Source organism: Lepidothrix coronata, unplaced genomic scaffold (assembly GCF_001604755.1).
Source record: "Lepidothrix coronata isolate B3197 unplaced genomic scaffold, Lepidothrix_coronata-1.0 Scaffold2, whole genome shotgun sequence".
NCBI lineage: Eukaryota > Metazoa > Chordata > Aves > Passeriformes > Pipridae > Lepidothrix > Lepidothrix coronata.
In genome coordinates, this window is record NW_016690182.1 from 6279885 (window position 1) to 6292807 (window position 12923).

Here is a 12923-nt window from a genome sequence, read left to right on the forward strand (position 1 = left end):
GAAAAAAAAAACAACAAACCACAACCATTTTGTAAGGAATCATTTTGGTTTGTTTCACCAACACTTCTGTTTGTGTGGAGTTCGGTTCTGACCTCGGCAGCCCAGCTCACACCTGTATTTGTGCCGTGCTTTTTGGGTCTCGTCCTTCTGCACGTGGATTCTCCCACCGTGTCCTCGGATTTAACGCTGCTCAGTGCTTGCACACAACGGAGTTTTTGAAAGATTCTGTTTTGAAAGATTTTTCTGTGGTTTCGAAGTTTGAGTCTTTCCCAAGTGCTTCACACTGTTGCCCATCCATGGCCTGCTCAGGTACAGCTGCAGTAGTTAATAGCAGACCTAAAATATGAATTCACACACTGTCATCCACATCAAATGACCACATTGTATGAGAGATCTATTTGTAAATCAGAATTCTCATTACAAGTGTTAGAACGCTGGTCATGGTTATACTGTACTTTTGCAATGTTCTGGGTAATGTTCCAAAGAGCTTTTATCTCAATGCACTACCAAAGTCTGATTGTATTTCTCAACGTTTGTGTATCTGCCTTTTCAAGAGCCTGTGACTTGTTGCAAAAATCTGCAATGCATCTCCAAGAAGAGGAAACACAAAAACAATGTGAGAAAATATAAACCCACTTGAAAATTATTGTATCTACTCAAGTTTTCATTAGTTCTGGTTGAACTTAAGGTCTAATCTTAAAAAAACAGTGTTTTCTTCAACCTTAGTAATTCCCACTTCACAATGTGTTTTAAAATAACTTCCTGGCATCTAGAGAGTATACTAGGTGGCTTAAAAGTATGTATTTACACATGAAAACAAGGAGTATTGATGATGTTCAATATTTTTTAGGACTTAACTCTTCAATTAGTTGCTCCTGAAATGTTTTCCTGTCATGGTTAAGATGGTTATTTACATGCTGTGATTTGGGAAAGGGAGGAGGGTTTGAATTAGTCATAACAAGGGGTTTATCTTTTGAACCATAGCTGGAGTGGGGAAATTCCTGGTCTGTTGGGGGTAGGGGATGGAACTGCATGGACTGTGTGGTCACAGAAGAGGTTTGGGAAGATACTCTTGAGCCACACTGACCCTGGGGGCGATGCAGGAGCCCAGGTCTGCCCTCTAACAAACCTCACCTGTGTCTGATGGAAAAGGGCATTATTAAAAAAAAAATAAAATCTTACATTTCAACTTTTGGGGAACAGGCACTGTTTCACTTCCTTCACACAGGTGTTTGTCAGATGTTGTTCTCTATGAAAATAATTCAGAGAAAAAGTTACCCACTCCACCCTTCTAGAACAATTCTAACTAATGTAGCCTTTCACAGCACCTGTGTGTGCGCTACAGGGAGATAAATCCTCAGGTGAAAAGAGTTGAAAACATAATTGTTACTTTTATTCAGTCATTTTGGTTAAAAGACTAGGGGTTTAGTAACACCTTTGCAAGTTAAATGTCAACTTTATACAACCCAGACATATAATGTTAAAGCGTTAGGAAAGCACAGAGGAATATCTTGTATTTGAACATTTATGTGGCATTTGAAATTCATTATAGTTCCACATTTTATGAATCACAAATGTATGCTGAAAAAATAATTCTATTTATAGGCTTTGCCATACCATCTCTGCCTGTGACATCTGGCATTTCTGTACATTTTGGTAACTCTCGCCTGCCACAGACAGATGTGATGAAAAGTCTTTCTGTGAACTGAGCTGGCAGTTCACTTGTTTTTGGGGGTTTTTTTTGGCAGTTCTCGTTTTGAAAATTGAGGCAAATAAGCATCTTTGAGTTGCCTTGTAATTGTATATCCTGACTGATTAAATGTTGGTGGTGTTTCATTGTCTGTTATGCTCTGCAAATCCTGTCAAGCGTGCACTAATCCAGCAGTGAGGAGCTGACACTGCTTACGGGGAGCTGGTTACAACTCATTAAAGGACTGTCTGCTGTGCCTGACTGCCTTTAGTTCCCCTGCAGGTTGCACCTTGCAAGATCAGATCTTGGCTGCAAGCACCTTTATAAGATGAGACATCACAGTGGTCTGGTTTTGGTCTGTTTTTTTCGTTCTTTCTTTCTTTCTTCTTTTTTTTTTTTTTGTATTTTTTAATGACTTTAAATGAATTTAATTTCCCAAGTGGATGTAGTTTGATGGGGAAATCGCTTCCCAGCTCTGTAGAGATGCCAGTACCCAGTGAGCTCATGTCACTGCAGGCACCAAGGTAAAGAGGGTAGAAAAGCACAAAGACTGAACATGATCTAAGAGCTGGCCGTGAGGGTTTTCATCCCTAGGGGAGCTGAGGAAGGGATCAGGATAGCAACTGCCAGGGGATAAAAGGCTGCTGCAAAGGTGTTTGTTGGGGATACATTTGAATGGCTGCAAACACCCTTCAGGCTCTGCTCCAGGCTGTGCTGCTCTACTAAAACAACTGGTGAATTGAAACTTTGTCTTCAAAAGTAGAAATCTCTATGGAACCAGGTAGGAGAGACAGGCTTGTGATGGTGAGTAAATCAAGTTGCAGGTGGATGAACCTGTTCCAGTAAGAGGCTGGTGTTTATCTAACAGGTGTTTATTAGTGGCATCTTTGTTTTTCCCCCACTATAACCAGAAAGGGAACAAACCCTCATGTGTCTTCTGCATATCTCCAAGTTGCCTGTGGCAAATTGCAGTGCTGGCATTATGGGGGTGTGCAGGGGGGGACCCAGACAGTCTGTGCCCTGCTACAGGTAGTGATTCCTCACCCTGGCCCTTCACAAAAACAGTCAGGAAGATACCCCAGTAGAGACTGTCTGCATGTATAAATAAGGAGCCAGCTACTAAATAAGGAACCAGCTATTTCCAACTCCAGTCCCTGATAGGTGGCTTCTTGGAGCTGGGTAGCTCATCCATGCCTACTTTACGATCCTGAGATCTCAGGAGCACCAGCAGGAATGCCACTGGATTGCTTTTGGAAGAGGCCTAGACAAAAACTTAAATCTCCCACAATATTTTGCTATTTATGGCAGCGAAATCACCCTATTTAGTTCACCTGTTCCAACCCTGGCACTGGAAACCCCTTGTCTCCCCATTGGTTCTGCATGGGAGAGTGTGTGGATGGTGGGGTGGGGCTGGATTCGCTCCTCAAGCCCGCGATGTGCCACTGTGAGCTCGGCAGTGCAGCCTGAGGAGCAGGGCTGGCTTGAGCACGGGGCTTGGCTTGGCTGTCCTGCAGTTCAGAGAGTGAGTAAATCCCTCTCCCTGGGAACAGACTGTCTGGTTATCGATGAAACACATTGCCTTTCCTGTGCTTTCCCCTGGACAACCTGTGGGTCCGGGAAGTGCCAGAGCAGTGATGCCGATGCTGATGCTTCACTTGCCTGTTTTCCATCTGAGGAACTGGGACGTGACTAAGCCAGCCCTCAGGCAGGGAGGAGGGGGGTGTGTGTATGTGTGAGTTTCTAAATGTTCGTTGCAGTGCCTTTATCAGGTCTTTGCTCCTCAATTTCTCTTCGTGACAATATTTTCTCTTGCATTCACAAAACGGAAAGTACCCTGTAGCAATCAGAAAGTACAAAAAGTATGGGGTAGAAATATCCTTTGTGGTGTAAGCTCCTTACACTTGCAATTAGAAAACCACCCTGTGCTTTCTAGTACAGCATAACCACAACTACCCCTTGGCTGAGCTGCATTTTCCACACACCTCAGTCCCTTCACAGCCATCAGACCTTACCTGGCAGATGTGCACAGTCAAATAATTTCTTTTCAGTATGAGGGGAAGGCTGTATTCTCTCACAGACCATATGGCATGAGAACTCACTCTGGACAGTTTATAAATGAATATATGCTCTACTTGAGTCATAGTTTGAGTAACCTTCAATATCCTGTTACAGCACACAAGGATGGGTTTACGTGAGAAATTGCTTAGAGCAATGTCTTCAGAAATGAAAACACTTGAATTTCTATTTTTCTTCCATTTGGTGAGTTTGTTGCCAGGAACCACGTGTCATCAGGGCACCAGTACTATTGTTTGCACTGGTCATCACTGTCACTTTAGCAAACCCTTGGTGGCTTCTACTTTGCCAAGTGGGTGATACCTGTCATGTCTAATTTAACCTGAGAAGGTTTTTTCCTTCGTGCAGCTCCCCACTGAGGGCAGCTGCACAGCTGGGTACCCAGCTAGAGTCACCTGACTTAGTCAGAATTACCCTTGATAAGAGAGAGCAAGACATATAAAAGGTGCAAAGGGCAAGACCTGAAGTCATTAACACCAGGCACGGGGAGTTGCTGCTGTGCAAGGCACTGCACAAACACCTACCAAAATCAGTCCTGGCTCCTAACACTGGATGTGAGCTGAGGAAAAGCAGATGAGGTGGGTGGGCAAGAAATGCAAGGAAAGCAAGATAATGCTGGATACCACAATGAGCTGCCAACCCTTGCCAAAAATTCTTTCTGCATCAAAGGAGGTGAGCAGGAAAATGCTGAAGGTAGATAAGGTGGCTTTCTGCGTTGCTTTCTTAGTGTTTACAGGAATCTGCAACACCTCATTTGGCTCCCACACCACCACCTCTCTAATGGATGTACCTGGTACTGTGAGCAGAGTAACATAACCTCAGCCTCAGTATGTGGGAGAGTTTCAGTCAGGGGGAAATAATAATAAAAAAAAATATTGGCGTAGAAACGTGCGAATTAGAGGCTTGTCTAACGCCTGTCTTCTAAGCCCAGCAGCCACTCAGTGGTGTGATGATGTGCTGCACGTATTTACCTACCACGGGGAACCGCTGCCTTCCAGCTTTATAAAATCACACCAAAAACTACTGAGGAAGCTCAAAGACTTTTCTTCCACAGTGGTCACACGTATTCCTCATGCAGCAGACTTCACATTTAGACAAAAAAAAAAAATACATCTTGTTTTATCTATACAAACGGAAAAGTCTGCCCAAGCTGCTTTGCATGTGCTGCTGCCCCTCTGCGTGGCTGCCCCGGCAAGGCATTGCCTGCGGGGGGGGCTGATCAGCCCAGGGATGCTCTGCAAAGATGTTTGTTGCTTTTTTCCAGGTGGTTTGTGCTCAAATGCAGTAGGGAAGTCAACCTGCGCTCACGTCGGAGGTAAACTTCTATGTTTCAGGCAAAAAAACCAGATGGGAGCTTCCCCAGCTTCTCAGAGAGAAAAGCGAAGCTGGATGTCTGCCTCCCCCCCGCACTTTCCCTATTAATAATTGGCAATATCCTGAAATATGTGTGGCAGAGACACGCTCACCGTGTCCTGGGAGCCGGCGCTGCCCATCAGACAGACACAGAGCCCCGTCCCGCGCCCTCCGCCTTCGCTCCCGACATCCCCGTGCCCCGGTTACGGAACATCCATCCCCGACCGGGAGTCACCGGGGACCGCTCCCACAGCCTGTGCTGCTGACCCACTGAAAAGCCACCTCCCTGGGCGCACTTTTCCGTCTCCCCTGGGATCTTATTGGCTTCTTTTAGCCTCTAAATTTTATTCTTGCCCGCTGCTCCGAAAACTCCACAGTGCTTTTACTCTCCAGTTCCCGTCGGTTTGATTCTGGCAGGAGACTCTAGCCTGAGAGCAGTTTTAGCAGGCATCTTTTATTTGTGAACAAGGTGGAAATCTCTTTTTCTAGCTCAGCAAAATCAAACTGACCACAACAGAAAGGGCTAAAAAGAAGAATTAAACCTGATTTTTAACTCTTACACTTCACCTGTAAACGTTAACAACAGAAACCTTCCTAAAAAAAAATCTGATGCAAAATTATTTAATAAAGTATAGAAGTACACAAATAATCACTTTATTGACCAATTTCCCTGTTAATCAAGTAACTCATTAATTTTCCTGAGGGAAGGCAGTAATGTTATATGGCAATTAAGGGCTTGACTTGTAGAAAGTGGGAAAGAACCATTTTACAGACACAAGTGGAAAAATACCAATGTCTAGCTCAAAATGCATTGGTTGTGTGTCCAAACATTATGACTTTGACCCCTTTGTGGGCAGAGGCTCTAAAAGCTGCTCCTACCCACACACACACCCCCCCATCTTGCACCTCCCTGTGCCAGAAACAGTTTGGGGCAGTGCCTTTTACCAATCCTTTGCCAGTACTGACACTGTGCAGAGCAGAAGCTGTGATTTAAGCTGTAAACCAGCAAGGAGTTTCCCCCACTACCCCCTGCCCAAGAACTATTGACCATCACTTAGTAATGCCCTAAAATAACTGAAAAAATGTTCCAGAATTCACAACCACCAGTGCTCAACAGGAGGCTGCCGGACTGGGGCTATTAACAAGGCACCTTCATTGGCAGGACAGACAAGCTCATTCCCACCACAAAGGATGAACCTTGACCAGGAAGGGATCATCCCAGCCCTTCCCAGGAGTATCCCTGCCTCCCCAGTGGTCCCTCTATCTATTCCACCAGGGTTAGGAAGCCTCAAGTAGTGGTAAGGAAAACCCTTTCATCTTGGGGCTCATCTGGCTCTGGAGCCACTGCTGCAGTGGGGCTGTGGACAAATCCCCATCAGCTGCTCCAGCCCCCTCCAAACTTTTCCCCCTGGCCCCAGGTCCCCCCCCAAACAGGCTGTGCCTGAGCTGGGGTACCCCAACACTGCCTGGGGCAGCTTCAGGGGTTCAAAGAATGATCCCTCCCAGAGCATGGCTTCTTCAGGAGCACCCCAGGCACAACTAGAGGGTCCCTCCTCCTTCTGCTCTGGTCTTCACCAGCCCTTGCACCCCCCCAACTCTCTCCCACACACCTCCCCTTCCCAGCTGCTGGAGGCAGGGTGCAGCCAGGGGCCAGCAGAGCCCCTTGTCCCCCCTGCCACTGAGGACTTCCCCCACACACACACTCCCTCCTCACACACACCAGGGAAGGGCTTGTTGCCATCTCCATGTCCATGGCAGTGCCCTCTGCTCCGTCCACCCTGGGCATGGGCACTGGGTACCCCCAGCAGCGTTGGGGTGCAGCCCCCCCCATTAACGACACCAAGCCCTCGTTGGTTGCTGCCTCCGCAGTGGTTTATTGGTGTGGGAGACAAGAGCCCCCAGCAGTGTGGGGGCACCGTGGGGGTGCCAAGGAGGTACTCCCAGGGCCAGAGCCCCGGCTCCTGCAGCAGGGACCAATTTCCAGCCTCACTAAAGCAGCAATGCAATACTGGAGAGCAACAGGCAATCCCAAACTCCAGTATTTACGTGCTGCTAGAGCACTGCTGACAGCTCTCCACGGCCTCCAGACCCCCCTTTTCTGCCCCAAACACAGGGCAAGGGTACCTTGGCCAATCCTTTGCCAGCAAAAGGATCAAAGAGCCATAGGTGAGGGGTATATAGTACATATGAAGCTCAAGCCAACACAGGTCATGCCCATGTTGGAGAACAAAAAGGAGCTACGAGTCCTTCCTGCCGGCAGGGCCAGCCCTGCTGAGACACACACACAGACTCAGAGGGAATGTATCTGCAGCTGCAAAGGATGTGCACAGACACCAGCACCAAGAGAACGTGTCTACACACATCTGTCCAACTGAACTAAAGGGATACATGGGAATGTTTTAGCTTCCACATCTATGATAACCAGAAGCTCACTTTCTTGTCTTATCCTTGAGGTAATGAGGCAGCCCAGAATGGTCTGTATCTCCTTGTCCCTACAAACCATGATGTGCTGCTACATCTCCTCAAAGCCCACTGAATGTTGACATTCCAAATCGTATTTTGAAAAAATATATATATATAATTTTTTTTTAAACCATGATAAAAGGAACTGAAGAACACTCTACAATGAAGACATTTAACATGCATGCATTACCACCACAGGACAGGGTTTTTTTCTTCAGGGGTGCTATCAGACAGTCTGTAACTATAAGAGAACAAGAAGTTACACAGTGCAAACAAACCAGTTTCAGAAACAAAATCGGAAATAAAATTAACTATTCCACTCAGACCCAAAGAATATGTAGTATCTCGGTCCCAACAAATACACACTTCCAGATCCTGCAGATCTCTCCTGGTTTTTCTACTGCAGAGAGCCTGCAGACCTTCCCAGCCCTTCCAAATGGTCTGTGGGGAAATGTAACCTTGAACTTTCCTCCTAGGGGCTGCTGAACACCAAGGCTTTTCCAGATGTCTCAACGTTAATATTTCAGATAAATAAATCCAGATTCCAACAGTTCAAACCTGTTAAGTTTTCCTCAAAATACTTTTATTCAGCTCAGTCTGACTTGTGAGAAATCTAAAATAAAAACCCTTTTTTTTAAAAAAAGACTAGATTATGCTTATTTTTCTATTTGAATGGACAAAGCTTATGTGACCAGAAATTAAAGATCTCTGGAACTTGACTACCTCCCCTGCCCTGCACCAGAGCAGAAAGTACCAGTGTAGGGCAGACAGAGGCTGCAGCCCTGCAGCTGCCAGCAGCACTTACACACCGGCCTGCGAGGGCTGCACAGGAGCAGTGCAGACAGACTGACATTTTTTGTGTTTCCTTTCAACCTTTTTTTTTTTGTCCCAGTTATGTGACAACTTCCTTCAATTCATTTTCTTAAAAAGCAGCATCAGTGAGCAATGTCAGAAATGACGCTGTTGGTTCAGATCCTTGTGCCATCCCCTCGTGCCCGAGGAGCCGCCGGGTTCCAGCCCGGCCTCCTCCGAGTCCCTGCCTCCTTAGCAAACTTAAAAACAGGAATTTCAAAAGCTCTCGTGACCCGTGCCAAATGATTGCAAATTTTAAATCAAATATCTGCCAACAAAAAAAGCAGTATTTTCACCCCTTCAGTGTCCTCAACACTGACACCACCAGGGCCAACTCCCTAATGAGCAACTGCTACTTACTGCAAAGCCAACACGTATCCAGTGTTAAACCCATACGAGCTAAATCAAAACCACCCTCCACATAATCTTACCATTAATTATTTCTGTAACAATGTTTTACTTGATTGTACCTGTGCAGTCTTATTTCTTTCATCTCTTCAAGTGACTCCAAAAGAAAAAAGCAACAGCAAACACACTTAGCTCTAGAATCCATTTTGATGGTGTTTGAGGTTCATGTTTTAATTAATGTTTCTATATATATAAACCAAATTTTTGCCTAGTTCAACAAAGAGGGCAACAGCTGACTTCAGCAAGGACTTTCCAGAGCAAAGGCTCAGTACACCTCCGCCAGCCTCTAGCACAGAGGGAAAAATCATTCACACTGAGTATTGGGCAAGTGGAAATTTGGGATAGGCAGTGAAATATGAATCTGAGAAAATATGCGTGTTTATGACATGACAGCATCTTAAGCAATAGAAAGTTCTGTGTTTGGATCATCCCATCTCACGCTTCAAACTCAAGTTTGTGCTATGGAATCTCAACTTTCAATCAGAAATGGGCAGCTGAACAGGATGATTTGAGCTTATCTCAACCTCTCCAAGGCATTACCTGCAGTGCTCAAAAAGGGATACGGATTTCAGAGGACGCTGGGCTTACCCAGAAGGATGCAGATGCTGCAGGTATTTCGGAGCAGGTGGGACACACGAACTTACCTTCCCAACTCACCTCTGAACGCAGGCACATCAACTCCTCCTGCACTGACTCCATGGACACAATCAGGCAACTGCTCCTTCAGTGGGAACTACAAAGCAACACACAGAAGGGTTTATGAGGCGCTGGCAGAGGCACCGCCACGCTGCAGGAGCGGGGACTGGGGCTGTGGGGCAGGTCCCCTCCCCAGGGACACACAGACCACAAAGGCTCAGATGGGCACAAATATTTTTAAAATCAGGGGAAAAATTAAAAATAATCAAGTTTTCAGCTCCAGACAGGGCAGACAATGAAGCAGAACTTAAAGAGTGATTGCATCCCTCTTCTCCCTGTTCTCCCCATTCCTGCAGCCAGGGCTACCAGCACCACTGGCACCACTGGGTGACTCCAGGCAGTGGTACCCAAGGCACACTGCTAACACTGAATCATAACCCTCTGTATCAAGGAGGGATGAGCCACACAAAAACAGCGGCAGCTCTGGGGTGGGTGGAAAAGCACTGGGCACAACCATGGCTGGCAGCAAGCCCACCTCCCCTCCCTAAAGGGTTAAAACAGCAGCAGCAAGAACTACCTGTTGGTCCTGGCAGACGAGAAGCAAAGGAAACATCTTGTTTGTGCTGGTTTAGGTGGTAAACCAGGCCTAGGACAAGCAGGTAAGATGCACAGAGGCTGTCTGGGTGTTGGGGCTTTTGTGGTGGCACTATTGGGTGCTCAGCCCCTCGCTGTCACAGGGAGGCAGCACCCAGGAGCATCTCCAACCCTGGAGCAGCATCCCACCATGGCCAGGAATGGGGGTGTCCCACTGTACTGGTAGCCCCAAACATGAGAACTGCCCCAAAAGCTCCACCTCAATGCAAAAGCTTCGCAACAGCCCTTGTGTTGCCACGAGCTCCACACCCGCAGTGTGTACACCAGCTATTTCTAGAAATAGAAACTTCTACCTGTCATCTCCATGAGCCAGCCGCCTACAGAGGTTTAATTAAATCCCCCAAATAACTGGGGAATTTGAACATGCAGAAATCCATTAATGCAGTCCACAAAACAATGCAACTTCTGCTTGCCAAAGTATATTGGGCAATTAAGTAAAAAACACCCTCCCCCCCCGCCTCACTCCAGTCACAAACACACGCACAAAACCAAAACAAATTCCCCCTGAAATACAGGATTCCCTTAAAATACAGCCTCGTCCCTCCTCACTGACACTGTAACCAGAAAAAAAAAGAGAAGGAAAAAAAAATGTGAGAAGGAGCACCCTGGGAAAGGAAATAAATACAGGAGCCCATGACAGGACAGATTTGCATACAGAGCCTTTACTGACCCACACACTGCAGGGCTAGGTGAGCTCAAAGACAAGTAAATATTCAGCATTTCCTTTCTATAAAAAAACAGGAACAAAAACCCCAACTCTGCTATCGAACAGTTTTCTAGGAGACATGCACAAACAAATCCTGAAGTCATTGTTCTCATTTGAAACAATTAAAAAAGGCATTTACTATTTTACAGAAAAGGCTAAAATAAATCATCTCATTACAGCTGAAGGTCCCAGACACTCATTAGTGAGACAAAACCACGGTGACAAAATGAAAATAAGGGCGTGAGTAACACCACCAAAACACTTCATATCTGCCTGGCTCTGAAAAAAACCCCACCACCTTCGTTCCTGCCTCCCTTTGAACGGCGAAATTTAAACAGAAGTCACGTCCTAATATTTACAGATGTGGCCAACAGCAGGGATCAGACCCGATGCTTGATCGACAACCACCACATGCTTCCAGCTACTCCATTCCCGACAGGACTAGCCCTGACAGGCTGCCGAAGGCGAGCGAGGGCTGCGGGAAGAGAAGTGGTTGTGAAGGAGCACGAGCAGCCAGACCAGACGTGGGAACTGCACACAGCCAAGTTACTTTCATTTGTGCGGCACCTCCAGCGCATCTCCCCGGCGCTCACATCGCGCCGAAATCGCCCTCACACGTGTCCTACCCGGCTAAGATTCACTCCCGGCGGCACAAAATAAATGCAGAAAATGTGTTTTTTTCCCCTCCCCGTTCACCACGGTCGAAGCTGTGCGGGAGCGAATAACTTCTCACACGCTCGATTAAAAAAATAATTCTTCTCCTCACTAATTTAACCATAAAAAAAAAAGGGCCGGAGAAGCAGCAAGTGGTTCACGTAAAACCCAGCACGGCGCACCTCCCGCGCGCTGAACCACACACGCTCTTAGGTGGGGCCGAACACCCAAAACCAAACTGCAGCTACAAAGGGCGAATTCAAACAACGCAAAAAATTAATTCGTTAACTTCACCCCATGTGAAACTCGACCCCGATACTGTTACCAGCAGGATCAGCTGTATTCACCAGGGCGAGGGTGTTGTTCTGGCGAGGAGCTACTGGTGCTCGCGAGGGCCTGCGGGACAAGACTTCAACTTACAGTACTTCAGAAAACCAGTAAAATCCACAGCAAAATTCCAGGATCCACAGTTTTTTCTCAACACTGCTGAGGAGAAGACAAGTATGATGCTTCTTGTTACTTCCAGTTTTTTGCATTGTCATCTCATCCAGTTTTAAACAACAAGGGACAGATCTGGAAGCCCGATTCCTATAAAGTTTATTTGTTAAGCACAGGAAAAAAAAACTCAAACAAAAAACTTATTTTTTTTTTTTTTTGGTCAGATGGAACAGTAATTCAAAACATAACAAGAGCACTTTGATTTTATTTTTTTTAGATTTGGGTCAGTTTGCCTGAAGCATTACTTAAAGCTTCTCTCTTACATTTCATAAATGTTTACTGCATTAGCAGCAAAATTTTACTGTTATTTCCCACTAAAGTGGATTAACTAAATACAGACTTTCACAGTTGCCGGTGAGTTCTTTGGATTTCTTCAGAGCAGAAGATGATGAAACTTGGCAGATGGTCCCTCACCTACACGTAACACGCACACAACATACAAGCAGAATTTCTTTTTTTTGGGGGGGTGGGACACCAATTAATGTTTTAACCTTGGAAAATTAGCTCTCCAAACGCAAAAAAATTGTCTTTATGTACCTGATGCATAGTTGGGAAAAATACTGTATTTAGGATCAATTCGAGAGGGAAAAGCCCCAGTGCTGCACACGTTGCTCCATCACTGCAGCTCCCGGAGTGCTGCGAGGCTGCCCGGGGAAGCCGGACCTTGCCAGGATATTCAAATTTCCTGTACAAAGCGAGTAACCAGCGAGGGGAAAAGGAAAAAAAAAATATAGCAAAAGCTGGCTGCCAATTTTTTTTTTAATATTTTAAATTATTTCGGCGAATTATTCTTTGGTTATACCAGTATCTTTTTGTTAATGTATAAAACTCTTCTCTACGCGCGGGGGCGGCGGGGGCGCGCGGAGCCCCGTGGGTCGCCGCGTTTGCTTTAAAAAAAAAAGAGGGAAACGGGCAAAAAAAAAAAAAAAAAAAAAA

The 12923-nt window shown here is 46.0% G+C and overlaps 1 long non-coding RNA gene across 2 annotated transcripts; it reads right to left on the bottom strand.

The window, feature by feature from the left end:
- Positions 1-6782: 6782 nt before the first annotated feature.
- LOC108499751 lies at positions 6783-12754 on the bottom strand. 2 transcript variants are annotated; one of them, XR_001875640.1, is made up of 4 exons: positions 12525-12754; positions 11815-11972; positions 9497-9572; positions 6783-9379 (listed from the first exon to the last, which is right to left on the bottom strand). It is a non-coding gene; the product is annotated as an uncharacterized LOC108499751 (long non-coding RNA). The 2 variants fall into 2 exon arrangements; XR_001875639.1 differs by lacking the exon at positions 6783-9379 and having other exon boundaries at positions 9439-9572; positions 12525-12750.
- Positions 12755-12923: the final 169 nt, after the last annotated feature.